This window comes from Tamandua tetradactyla, chromosome 2 (assembly GCF_023851605.1).
Source record: "Tamandua tetradactyla isolate mTamTet1 chromosome 2, mTamTet1.pri, whole genome shotgun sequence".
Taxonomy (NCBI): Eukaryota; Metazoa; Chordata; class Mammalia; order Pilosa; family Myrmecophagidae; genus Tamandua; species Tamandua tetradactyla.
The window spans coordinates 27213363-27226387 of record NC_135328.1 but is presented as its reverse complement, the minus strand read 5'-3'; the positions used below and the strand labels follow the sequence as shown (position 1 = coordinate 27226387).

The 13025-nt window shown below is 42.0% G+C and overlaps 1 long non-coding RNA gene across 4 annotated transcripts; it reads right to left on the bottom strand.

The window, feature by feature from the left end:
- Positions 1-1561: 1561 nt before the first annotated feature.
- LOC143667276 (uncharacterized) lies at positions 1562-12992 on the bottom strand. 4 transcript variants are annotated; one of them, XR_013167974.1, is made up of 5 exons: positions 12806-12992; positions 12169-12297; positions 9110-9686; positions 5246-5468; positions 1562-2199 (listed from the first exon to the last, which is right to left on the bottom strand). It is a non-coding gene; the product is annotated as an uncharacterized LOC143667276 (long non-coding RNA). The 4 variants fall into 4 exon arrangements; XR_013167975.1 differs by having other exon boundaries at positions 5246-5397; XR_013167978.1 differs by having other exon boundaries at positions 9110-9330.
- Between the last annotated feature and the right edge of the window lie 33 nt (positions 12993-13025).

Here is a 13025-nt window from a genome sequence, read left to right as displayed (position 1 = left end):
CAAATTACTCACTCCTTATTTCCAAAGGCCAGCAACAGAAGAGCTGAAATGATTTTAGTCAAGTTCTTCCAACTTAAGCATGGCTTTCTATGACAGAGTTACAAATGCTTCTAGCTACATTGTGCATACATTCTAGAGGATGTCTTGGCAGGGTCCATAAAGTGTTTTCATATTCTTTGGATCTCATCTTTGTGGCATGGCCACATGGAAAAAACATCGCATTCCAAGTGCAACTGGGAAATTTCATTCACCTCAGTGGTTGCCAGTAACGTGTGGGGGAGTTTATTGTCCCTCCAGTGAGCTCATTAAATCCAAAGAAAATGTGTTCACTGCAATTTCAGCTGATTCATTTTCATAAGATGCAAGTTGATTCTATCTACTAGATATCCAAGCCCCATTTAAGATTCTAAACAATGGTGGAATTAAACATACAATCATTTTAAATTCAATATATCATTAGGGTCCTAGTAGGAAACAAATGACACACTCCAAAGGATTAAGCTGAATATAATCTCATGAAAACAGTATTTGAAGATACATGAGCAAAGTTAAGCGAATCAGTAAGGGATGGTGAGGGACCTATTCAGGAGCAACACTCTGTTACCGTCCCAGGCAGAAGGATTAAGGGGTGGGACATGGCAGCTGGTAGGAGCTGGAGCGCTGTAAGTGGAATCACCCAACAGAAGCTGTAGCTGTAAGGATGCAGCTGTAGTTCAAGGCATGGAGGAAATTTGGTAATTAAATACCCTGACCTCTCTTTCCTGGCACCCTCTGATTTCTTGCTTGTGTTTCTCATTGGCCAAACCCAAGTGGAAGCCAGAGTCCAAGGAAGACTGCTAACACTCACTATAGAGGTCAGCTTGCTGGAATTACAGAACAGGCAGAGGGGGCAGCAGGATAACCAGGTCACCTTTACCAACTGATTTCAGACTTTATTCCAAGAGACAGAGGAGAATGAACACAGATTTAGATGTTAGAAAGATCTGGATTCAAATTCTACCTCCTGCTGGTGAGATCTTGGGGTCGTTTCTGGAGAAAACATGTTGGGATAGCTTCTAGCTTACCTTTCTGAGTTTCAGTTTCCTCATCCAGTAAAATGGAAACTATAATGACTACCTACCTAATTGAGTTGTTGGGGCTATTAATCACTGGAAGCATTACCCAGGGAAGCACCTAGCACAATGCTTGACACGTGGAATGTGTTTGACATTTGTTGGTTTCCGCCCATAAGCCCTTCCATCAGTTTTCCTTTATATGGTGAGATGCCTACCATCTGCAGGTGGGAAAACCAGTCTGGCCATTTTTCTCTTACCAGGCTCCTGTGGGGAGTCCCTTGTTGAGTCATGAGTGGAATAAAGTCTGAAATCAGTTGGTAAAAGTGACCTGGTTATCCTGCTGCCCCCTCTGCCTGCTCTGTAATTCCAGCAAGCTGACCTCTATAGTGCGTGTTAGCAGTCTTCCTTGGACTTTGGCTTCCACTTTGGAAGGAGAGACTGCATCACTCCTGGAACCTTGTTCACTGGGGTCCCCTTCTCAAAAAGAACCAATCATTTTTCTGGCAATACTTCTCTGAAGAAAACCTGTTAGGACATCTTCAGGAGAAGTCTGATTTCATGTCTCCTAGGTGGCTGTTCCCTGAATTGCTGTACACATTTTCACCACTTCTTTAGTGAGCTTCATTTCCCATTCATAGACTGATGCTAAGAAAGCTTGTCTTTCCTGCCAGTGTGCATTAAGCTGTGGATAAGGCATGGGCTGGTTTTGCACATGCCTGGCTAACTCTGTTCCTGATCTAGTCACCTCCTTACTACCTGAAAACATGAGGAAGGATTTTGTTAGTTAGTTTTGGAAATGCTTGATTATTTGTGAATTTTGGATGGACCTTTGAAAATTGTACTGGAGATTTAAAAATATAAAGTCACAATTGTCATTCATTCACCCATTCATTGGTTCAAACTAGCATTTATGTGCCAGGCATAATCCTGAACAATGTCCCCTAATTCTCACAGGTATCTTGTAAGGTAGGAGCAGTTCTTATTTTCAGTTGAGGAAACTGAGGTTCAGATAGATGGAGTGACATGTCCAGTTGGTTAGAAGCAGTGCCATAGCTCTATCTGAATTTCAAAGTGCAGAGTACTGTTTACCTTTTGAGATGGTTATAGAGAGGAATCAATTGCAATATTTCCATCCATCCTCAACCTTTTAAATTTAAAAAAAATAAGGGGTAAGTCTTATTCATCTCTGTCTTTTCACTGCCAACAACTTTCCCCTGCCATAACATTGGAGCATGATTAATGTTTGTTGAATGAAAACAGGATTGACTGAATGTATCATGGATACAAAGATATTTTTGTCTCTTCTAGCATTTTTTCTAATTCATATTTAGATTTCATTTGACAGTGTTTGCAAATTGCATAATATTCCCCTCGAGTGTAACTTGCAGTATGGAAATGCTTCCATATGTTAGATGTTTCCCCTCATTTGACTGAGGGGGAAAAAAGGACTAAGAAAAACATCACATAGTGGCTAAGCATCTATATAAACACAAGCTATAGCATGTACTGTGCACGAATGGTATATTTTGAAAGGGTGGTTTTGCAAAAATATTGAAGTAGACATTCAATTTGGATTGACAAGGGTTAGGAAAATGTTCCTCTGCAGCTAAATATAGCTTTATGTTAAAGCACTATGTAAGGAGGTACAGAGTAGTGATGAAGAGCCTGGGACCTCAAGCAACACATCTGGGCTCCTCTACTTAGAAGCTCCATATTCTCTCTATGTCTTAGGTTAACTCCTTTAAAATGAGGATAAGAATACTCTCTCCCTCATGAGATTGCTGAAAAGATTAAATGAGTTAATACATGAAGAGTGCCTAAAACAGTGCCTGGGCCTCTCTTGCTAAGCCAAGATGGCAGGTGAACTCACTGTCCTCCCCCTGTGTGAGACATGACTCCTAGAGGTATAAGTCTCCCTGGCAATGTGGGACAAGGCTTCCTGGATGAGCCAGGATCTGGCATCATGGAATTGAGAAGGCCTTCTTGACCAAAAGGGGAGAGAGAAATGGGACAAAATAAAGTCTCAGTGGGTGAGAGATTTCAAACAGAGTTGAGAGGTCCTCCTGGAGGTTATTCTTATGCATTATATAGATATCCCTTTTTAGTTTATGATGTATTAAAGTGGGTGGAGGGAAGTACCTGAAACTGCTGAACTGTGTTCCAGTAGCCTTGATTCTTGAAGATGATTGTATAACTATATAGCTTTTACAATGTGACCGTGTGATTGTGAAAACCTTGTGTCTGATGCTCCTTTTATCCAGGGTATGGATAGATGAGTAAAAAATTAAGGATAAAAAAACAAATAAATAATGGGGGGTATAAAGGGTAAAATAATGGGTAGATTGAAATCCTAGTGGTTAATGAGAGGGAGGGATAAGGGGTATGGGATGTCTAAGTTTTTCTTTTTATTTCTTTTCCTGGAATAATGCAAATTTTCTAAAAATGATCATGGGGATAAATACACAAATATGTGATGATATTGTGAGCCATTGATTGTATACTATGGATAGACTGTATGTGTGTAAAGATTTCTCAATAAAAATATTTTTTAAAAAACAGTGCCTGGTAAATAGCAAGCCTCAATAAATATTATCCTCAGGCTCTGTTGAGTCTAGTTCAGAAATGTCTCTCCATCCTCCATCATCCCCACCATATCTCAGGAACTCATCAAGTCTTGCCTAACTTATCTTATACTCCAGTTCACCCTTCACTTGTCACTGCACCGAAGCCTTGAAGACTTACATTAGACGAGGCTCTAAGCCTTCTTAAAGCTCTGCCCTGGTCCCTTATCAACTTCAGAACTAAGTACCACTTCCTTAGCATGGCATTCAAAGTCCTTAATGAACTTTTCTCCTCTGGTCTCATTCCTTATCACTCCCACATGCGTGCTGCACTACAAGTACAAACAAGTACCCAGTGTGGAAAAAGTTACATTGACTGGATGAGTGCTTGAGTAAGAGGAATGAACAAGTAATTTTGCTGATGGGCTCAGGGAAGGCTTCAGAGAAGAATGGGATATTTAAGTTGTGCCCTAAAGAATAAGTTCATATTAGTCAAGCAGGATGGGTAAAAAGCAGTGGGGAGGATTACCTAGAGTGAGGGGAGGATTTGTGCTCTGGCAGAGAAAAATGAGATGTATTCATGGAAAAAGAACATGAGACAGATGCCCTAGGGGATACTTAAATGGGAGAGGGAGGACAAGGAGAGATTCAATAAGGGTCCTTAAATCTGGTTTGAATGCCTAGATGGATAGTTATGTAGTTAATGGAGAGGAGGAATATACAGAAGAAATAGACGTGTGTGTGTGTGTGTGTGTGTGTGTGTGTGTGTTGAGTGGGAAATAAAAAGTCTCTGTTTTGTACACATGTATACAAAAGTCCCCTGGGAAAATACGGAATAAGCTCCTGGTCTCCCCACTCCCACCCCCCAGACCCGCTTCTCCACAAACTTCCCCTTCTTTGCAATTGGAAATTCTATTCTTTAGAGGCCTCCATGGTTCCATTTTTCTCTCAGACCCAATATCCGATCCTTCAGTAAATCTTTTTAGCTTTTTATTCAACGCACATCCAGAATCTGACCCTTTCTCACTATCTTTTACAGCTACCGCCGCTCTTGTTGAAACTCTCTTTCATTGGACTATTGGAATAGCTGACTACTTGCCACCTTGCTTTCCATCTTGCCCTGCTTCCACCTTTTCTCAACACAGTAGCCAGAGGGGTCATCTTGCTAAGAAGGCAGATCATGGTGACCCATCCCAAATCTTAGAGGGACATCCCATCTCGCCAGAGTAAAATCCCAAGTCCTTTACAGTGTCATAAAGGCCCAAATGGTCCAGCCCTCCCCACCCCCTAGGTCTGCCCCATGTCTGACTTTCTTTTCAGCTCCTCCAGCCCTCTCAGGTGCCACTTGGCCATACTGAATTCATAGAAGTTCCTCAGACATGCGTGTCTTGCTCCTGCCTCTGAGCCTTTTCAATGATTATCCTACTTTTCCTCAGACAGCACCTCATTGACTCCCTCACTTCCTTCAGGTCTTTCCTCCAATGTCACCTCCTCAGTGAGGTCTACTCTGGTTGCCTTAACTAAAGGGGTGGCCATTTCCTACCTCTCATCTCCCAATTCTCTCTTCCCTGCCCTCCACCCTGCCTAGCACACATCACTGTCTCACACACTTCACACTCTATAGCATACCTTTAAATTTTGTCCATTCTTTTCAGACCCCACTCCTTTGTATCATAATATACATTCTACAAGATCACTCAGTGATTCCTGTTTGGTCCCCCTCTGCATTCCCTGCGATTAGATCAGTGTCTGACACATGGAGGTTGCTGGATAGATATTTACTGAAAGAAAGAATGAATATAGGTGGTTATTATAGCAGTTGCTCCAAGGATCTGGAACTCTGTAAGCAGACCTGGGGGATAGATCAAGGAAAAGATATTTAAGGAGGTTAAAGACCAACATCAAACCTGGAGGAAAACTAATAAATACTGTAGAGGAAGCAGCAGGGCTGAGAGCAATGACTTTGGGGTGACAGACTTGAATTAAAATCTTTGCTCCACCATTGACTAACTGTGTGACCCTGGGGAAGTGACTGGGTCTTTCTTGGCCTCTATATCCTCAAGAGTACTTGGAAATAAGGGTTTCCAGTTCAGAGGACTGTTAAGAAGATTAACCAAGAAAATGCGCATAAGTCAGGTAGCAGAAGGTAATCATGAATACAGGTTGTTGTTATTACCATATTATGATGATCAAAATCCAGGAAAGAGTCCTGGGAGGGGGGTGTAGAAGAGGAGTGCAATGGAAGGTAAGTGGGGAGAGGTTGTTATATTGCTATGTGGGCCAAAGCAAATATGCCAAGAAGCACACAGAGCCTTGGGGTAAAGCTATTTGAGAGGACAGTTTCATTTGAACCAAAGAATTATTATCTGATATTTTAAAATGAGCTAATGTTTTGTGGAAAATAACAATAATTATCCTAGGAAAAAAATCAAATAAAAACAAGACAAAACACCACTGGGCCCTCAATTGTGTCCAGCTGACAAATGTAAGAGCATGGTGACCCCAATATTTGCTTCTCTCTGGTCTTTGTGAGATTTACTTGCTCACTAGTCAGACCTAGTTTGCTGGTTTTATGAGGTTAAGCTATTGTGAAATACTATTCAGCTGGCTCCGTGGGTGTTTATTTACAGATGGCTGCCATCTTGATTTATTGTCTGTCACATTATAATTATGAAGGATGGAGTTAATTGTCATTTCAACCACCTGGTAATTACCCGCTGTGCTTTCATGTGGTGACAAATCTGCCCTTCAGATCAAAATTGGAAGGTTCATAAGATATTTCACTTCCATGTTCATCTTCGTCCATGTCTTGTTCAAAATAAATGATTAGTAGAACGTACTGATACTTTTAAGTGTAATTTGTGGGCCTCCAAGCAAAAGAATTGCTGATTGTTCTAAATGCTTTAGAGCAGTAGGGCTGGCATAACCAGTGAGGTATAATAATTGGAATTAAAATAATGAAGTATTCTCTTTCAAAGACTGGTCTAATAAAAAAGAATTAACAATGTTCCTAGTATACTTCATTGTGCATCATCTAGAATGATGGTTTATAATCCTTATTATTTATTTGTGCCATTGTTTACCAAAGCCACTTTATCCTCTTGCCCTTCTGAACTTATAGGACAGAATTCAGCAAAGACTGTTTGATTACTCTGGTCTAAAAAGGCCTCTTACCAATTTGGCTCAGTGCTGTGAATAGAATTCTCTGCTAGGACCCTCTTCAGAGAGACATCTGATGGAACCAGCAGGAATAAAGAGAAGGGGAAGTATATATGCCATAGAGGTATATGCTCACCCCACCCCATTTTGGGAGTTTTGTCCCTTCTTTTGTATTCTCTTCCTTTTTACATTTTCCAAATGCTTACGTTTTCAGGATGGCACTCATGATTTGCTAAATCGGTTTGCAGAGAGTAAAGGAGAAGCTTCCCCACTAAAGTACAGCCTGGGGATACTATTTTGGTCTCATTGGATTTTTCCTCTTGGGAAATCATCAAGCACACTTTCTATATCCAGCTTCTTCTAACTTTTGGACTAAAGGTGTAGAGAGTAGACTCAGGTGTCCTTATTCTTCACTATTTCCATGTAGAATCACCTTCCAGTTGGCAACAGCTTCACTAGACTCTTTGGTGAACATAAGGCCTTACATTGACACTTATTCTGTGGTGAGACTCAGCCTGGACTGATTTCTGCTAGCACCCCTGCTGGGCCAGAGATGCGTGCTTTCCTTAAGCCCAGAGCAAACCTGTGAAGAACTTCCGCTTCCATTTCTTTTGCAGGCTTGTGAATCAATTGATTGAAGATGGAAAGCTTAAGGGTTAGAGGTAGGTGGCTAGGACCACCCTGTAGATTGCACCCTAACACCTCTGAGGCAATGTTTACTGACTGTGAGAATTCTTGGGAAATTCTTTGTGGCCAAGATTGCAGCTTCTTGGGCAATTGTGTGTGGACAAGTACCCGCATGACTTTTCAGCTCTCCCTTCCCTACTTCTACTCCATGAAGTTATGACAAGGTCTCTTCTTATCTATAAGGTCTCCTTATCTGAAATCCATTCCTCCTTTAGTCTAACCTCCAGATTGTGACCTGAGAGATATCTGAAAATCCTTCTGTTGCACCTCCATAAAGTTGCAAGTGTAGAGCACAGCATTCAGTGGCCTCTACCTGCATCTCCAGTTTATTGTTCCTGCAGTCTCCATGTTGCATGACATTTCACTTTAAGGTGCCTTTTTACTTATGGATCCAACTGGCTGAAAGGTCCTTACCCTCTCCACTACATTCATCTGCAGTACTCCCACTTATTCTTTTAAAACCCACAATTCAGCATCACCTCCTCCACAATCACCTATACTCCCCTGACAACGAATGCTTTCCCTCTCTATAGTATTTCTATACTATAGTATTTCTTTCTACTATTGCTGTATCACATCATATTAAATTTTGTCGACATATATTCTGCCTTCATTCTGGGTACCTCAAGAGTAGGATCTAGGATGGAAATACTTCTATCATCATAGAGGAGGAGTTAAATTATAGTTAAATAAATCTTTGTTCAATTCTTTGTGTATCTCCCACTCCCTTACATAGTATGGTGGATACTAGATAAATATCGCTGATGGATCCTTATTAAAATAGCTAAAATCTTGGCTAATATTCTTGGTCCCTATGTTAGAGAACATAATTGTGTCTTTATGAAAAAATAAGAACCAGTTTCATGGGCAAGAAGCCCACCCGTTATCCGAGACATGCATGACAGTTGCTGATGGGAATAAAGGACAGTTAACCATATCCAAATGGGAAAGAAAGGAAGGGTTTGGGTTTGGTAAAATAAAATTCTTTTTACTATATATAAAGGAAATAGGATATGTGTTTCTTTTTCTGGTCAATGTATATTTTTCTTTTATATGAGGGATTTCTGTGGAACTCACAGGATGTCTTGCTTTCCATTCCTTCCTCTCCCTTCCAGCTTTCCTTCTCTCCTTGCCTCCTTCCTTCCTTCATTCCTTCATTCACTTATTCCTTCCTACCTCCCTATAATGGTAAGTTATCTTGGGGAAAATGGGATTAGGGAGTGTGGAACTGCTAATTTCTATAGAGAAAAATAGAAAAATCTGTTCTCACAACAATAAAATCTTTCTGATGACGAATTAAGCCATCTCATCCTTAACCCAAGATTATAACTGAGTTAGACATTTCTGAGAAATTCTTTCTCTTGCTCAATATCAACCTAGCAATCACTGGTTTTATGAGAACGGCCCCACATTGAGACTGGTGCCATGAATGTCTGGAATTAGAGAAGACCTAATGCTTTCTGGAATTAAAAAAAAAAATCTTAGCGTAAAACTTGAACAATTCTTTTCCCTTTCTCTTCTATTCTTATATCATCAGAAACTTTTTAAGGTAAAGGAAACAGCTAAGGTTAGAGGGGTTGAGAGGGCAGGGCTCCCTGAAGTCCTGTCATTCTCCAGGAACCATTCATTACTGTCCCGGTGACTTACATGGATATATCATTATCGCCACATCAGAAAAATACTGCTCAGTATTTGCTTCAAAGTCTTGTAAGAGAAGTTCTAGCCTTTGTGCTCCTATGGGAAACAATGGAGTGAGAGGCGTTGAAATGACAAGTGTTTGGTCATGTGTTGTGCCAGGCAGCTTTGGAGTCTCCCTTGGTCTTTCCGATATGAAATCCTGCTCTGGAGCACAGAGCCTCTTCCTTCTCCTGCTTGCCACCACGTCAAGCCAGAAGTTAGCATTGGAAGGAGTAGAAAAGGATAGCGTGTGTAAATTTTTCAGTAGAAAACAAACTGTCTGTCCCATTTACTTTCCTTGAAATGACGGGTTCTAAAAGCTTTGAGGAAGCAGCATTATCACACCTGGTAGGAACATTCTAATTTCATTCTGACAAAGGGAGGATGGAAAGAGAGTCAGTGGTTTTGCGTCTGGTCCTTGCCTGTCCCTGACTGGTCTATGATGTTGATTGACTTACTTCTTTTTAATAGCCTTAATTTCCCTCCGTGATATAATGAGGTCATCACCAAGGCTTCTCCCAGGTCTGAATTCTCCAAGAAGTTAATGCTGCAGGAGAATGGGTGAATCACTTGGCGAACCTCTAAGTCCCGTGAACATGCATCCAAATGGATGCCTGCCAAGAAGTCTTTTCTTATCCCTATGGAAACCTACTCTCAGAGGTGTACAAATGTTTTGTGCCCATTGAATTAGTAATTCTATTCCTGGGACTTTATTGCAAGGAAATAAATCCCTTAGGAGAGATGAAAAAGTTACATTCCAAAAGAAAAAAAAAGGTTGTTCATCATGTAACTGTTCAAAATTTTATTCAAGTTCAATACCTGATAATAGGAAAAATGATTTGGGACAGTTGGTGGGCCATTTCAAAGTTATGATTATTATGGAACTACATGGTGAAGTGCTTATAGTAACATCAGAAAGCAAGCTGTATTTGTCCTGCTGATTGCAAACATGGATATGAAGATGCAAATGGGAGACAGAGTGAATGTCTGTGTCCCCTCTGTGGATCAGGCACTGTGCTTGGCACTTGAATGGACTTGAGGATAGGTACTACCATTTCCCATTTACAAATTAGGAACCTAAGGCTCCGAGAGTTAGACACTCATCAGATCACCATTTCTGTTAAGTACTAGCATGAATGAAACCCAGTTTCATGCATTCATGTGGCAAATATTTACTGGCTGTTTGCTATATGCCTAACACTGTTCTAGGCACTAGGGAAGCAGCAATTAGTGAAACAAATTTCCTGCCCTCATGGAGCTAACATTCTGAGAAAGGGGAAAGATGAGCAGATAAAATAAGTGTATCATGGGCAAGCATACTGTCAGCAGATGGCGATAATCTATAGTGACAGATAAATCAGGGAGAGAATTGAGGACAGATAGTGTGGAGTGGTTACTATTCATACAGGCTAATCAGCAAAGGACTGGGGTGGGATTTAATATCTGAGCAGACACTGAAAGAAATCAAGTCACAAGGACATCTGTGGGAAGAACAATCCAAGAAATGGGAACAGAAGTGTAAAGATGCTGAGCAAGGGACCAATCTGTCTGGAGCTAGTGGCGGGACTGGTAGAAGAGGAGGTCAGAGCAAGAGATGGCAGAGAATGTAGGACTCTCTTACTTCAATCCTGGCCTCTTGAAAGGAACATAGTATGAAGATTCAGAAGCAGGTGCACTGGGACACTTTACAAGTTGTCATAATGTCAGCAAAAGATAACACTGGTGTGTGTTCACTCTTGGAAAAAGCTCAGGTCAAATCTTAAGAAGAGATTACTGTAGAGTGATGGCAGGCTTTGCCAGTGCCTCCAGATCTGTACTTCATCTGAGGCTTAAGGGTGGTTCACCTCAGGCTCCTGGCCTTAGGGGAGTGGTTTAAAATTAGCCTGGGCTGGGGGGTGAGATCATTTGAGATTGGGCTACAATATTGTGGACAATTTCAACTGCGTGTGTCCTGCATCCGAGGAGAGGTCACACCAAACAAACCATTCCCAGGACAGCAGGAGGAATGGAGGCAGGAATAAATGTACATGGTAAGAATAACTTCTGGGAAAATGCTCTTCACTCAATGCTGCGTTTTGCTCACTGGACTTGTAAGACTCTTGATGCTGTACCCAGCTGCCGAAATCATCTGGCGGTAGAGGCCCTAAGATCAGCCTTCACGGCTGACAGCTAGGAAAACTGAGGCCCGGGGGATAGGGATGGATTTCCAATCCAACACCAAGGGAGGAGCTGAGCTGAGGCAGAATGTGGCCCCTGTTACTAGACTGTCATTCTAGAATTTAGGAGAACCAATTTGATAGAATTCCCACAGTGACAGAAAAGCCAACGATGGCACTGGGTCCTGTGTGTGCCCATGACAGCAGCAGCAGCAGCAGCCACCTCTAAAATTCAGTTTTCAGGGAACATATTTTTGCAATCTGGTCATTCAGCATTTGGCTTTTGAAGTGACCTGGGAAAACACATGTGGCCAAAATGTGAATCAGTCTCAAGAGAAATATTCTCAGTCAAAAAAGGTAGTTTCCAGAACATGGAGGCTGATTTCAGGTGGAAGAGAGTGATGAGGAAATAAAACCCTGCCCCAGGTCCTTTACTCTAAGGGGAGCGGTTCCTTCTTTTGTAGCTTTTTGCATGGGGGCCTGTGGTATGTAGGGACCCTCTGGCTATGAGTTTTAAACTGATCCTCTATGAGACACTGAATCTTATGATCTGAAAACACTAACTCCACCTGTATCTGCTCCTGCCATGCCCAAATAAAGAGTTTGAACCAGATTTTGTTCCCCAGATCCAAAAGAAGTAAAAGATGTTGACTCATGTTGGTAGAGATGTTGGGATGGAGTGCTGGTAAGCCAGCTCTGCAGAGAAGCCCTGACATGCTGCACATGCTCTCACCACCTTCAATTTCGAACCACCAACAGTGTAACAACCAGCTCAGAACTTATCAACTCCAGAGCCTGTTCCAGCTGTCTCCAGCGTGTCACTGACTGGGGCTTGTGGTTGATCCTGCCGGGCTTTACCAGGTTAAACCTTACCTGCGGAGGTGTGCCTCGCTTCCAAACCTAGATTATAGAGGAACATTGACATTGCATATCGTTCAGGGAGTTGAGCAAGAAGCCATATCATCTGAAAAATCCATCGGGAAAACGTTTGCTGGGAAGAAACTGAAGAGAAAACAGACATAAGGTATGATGGTCATTGTTTCCAAATCTCTAAAGCGCAGCGGAGCAGGCAGCCTGAACTAATGGGGTTGGGGAGAGTTTCCAGAACATGGAGGCTGATTTCAGATCAATTGAAGAAATTTCTGATAAGTCTGTCAAAGATAGGCAGGCCTACTGGTGGTGTAGGGACCACCTCCTGACCCGCGGTGGGAAAGTGGGTGTGGGGGAGCCACGGTGGGGAGGGGCCATGGCACTGGGGACTCGGGAGGTCTCTGCCAGTCTCTGGTGCTGCAGTGGCGTCTTCTTCCTTATCTTTCCTTCCCTTGCCCAGTTTCATCTTCTCTCTTTTCATTCCTTTTTTAATTACTCTTTTTTCTCTCTCCCCTCGCTCACTTCCTTAGTTGCCCCTTTAGCTACCTCCCTGCGACACTGATCTCTATAGCTCCCTGAAGGGAGAACAGTCCCCTTAGCTTTCTCCTGTCAGTTTACACTCCATGGAAAAAGTACAAACCCTCCTTTCCCCATTGTTCTTTGCTTTCTTTTGTCTCTTCCAACATTCTCAGCTCCGCAATTGGTTCTGAAGAAGGGCAAATAAACAAATTGAAAACGAAACTGAGTATTGGCCACAGAGTGAGGACATCTGGGAGGCTTGTAAGGAAATTTACATATTTTGTGTTGCCTGGTAACGAGCCCCACAGTTCCCTTTCATGCTTTATTCTCCCCCCTCGCCC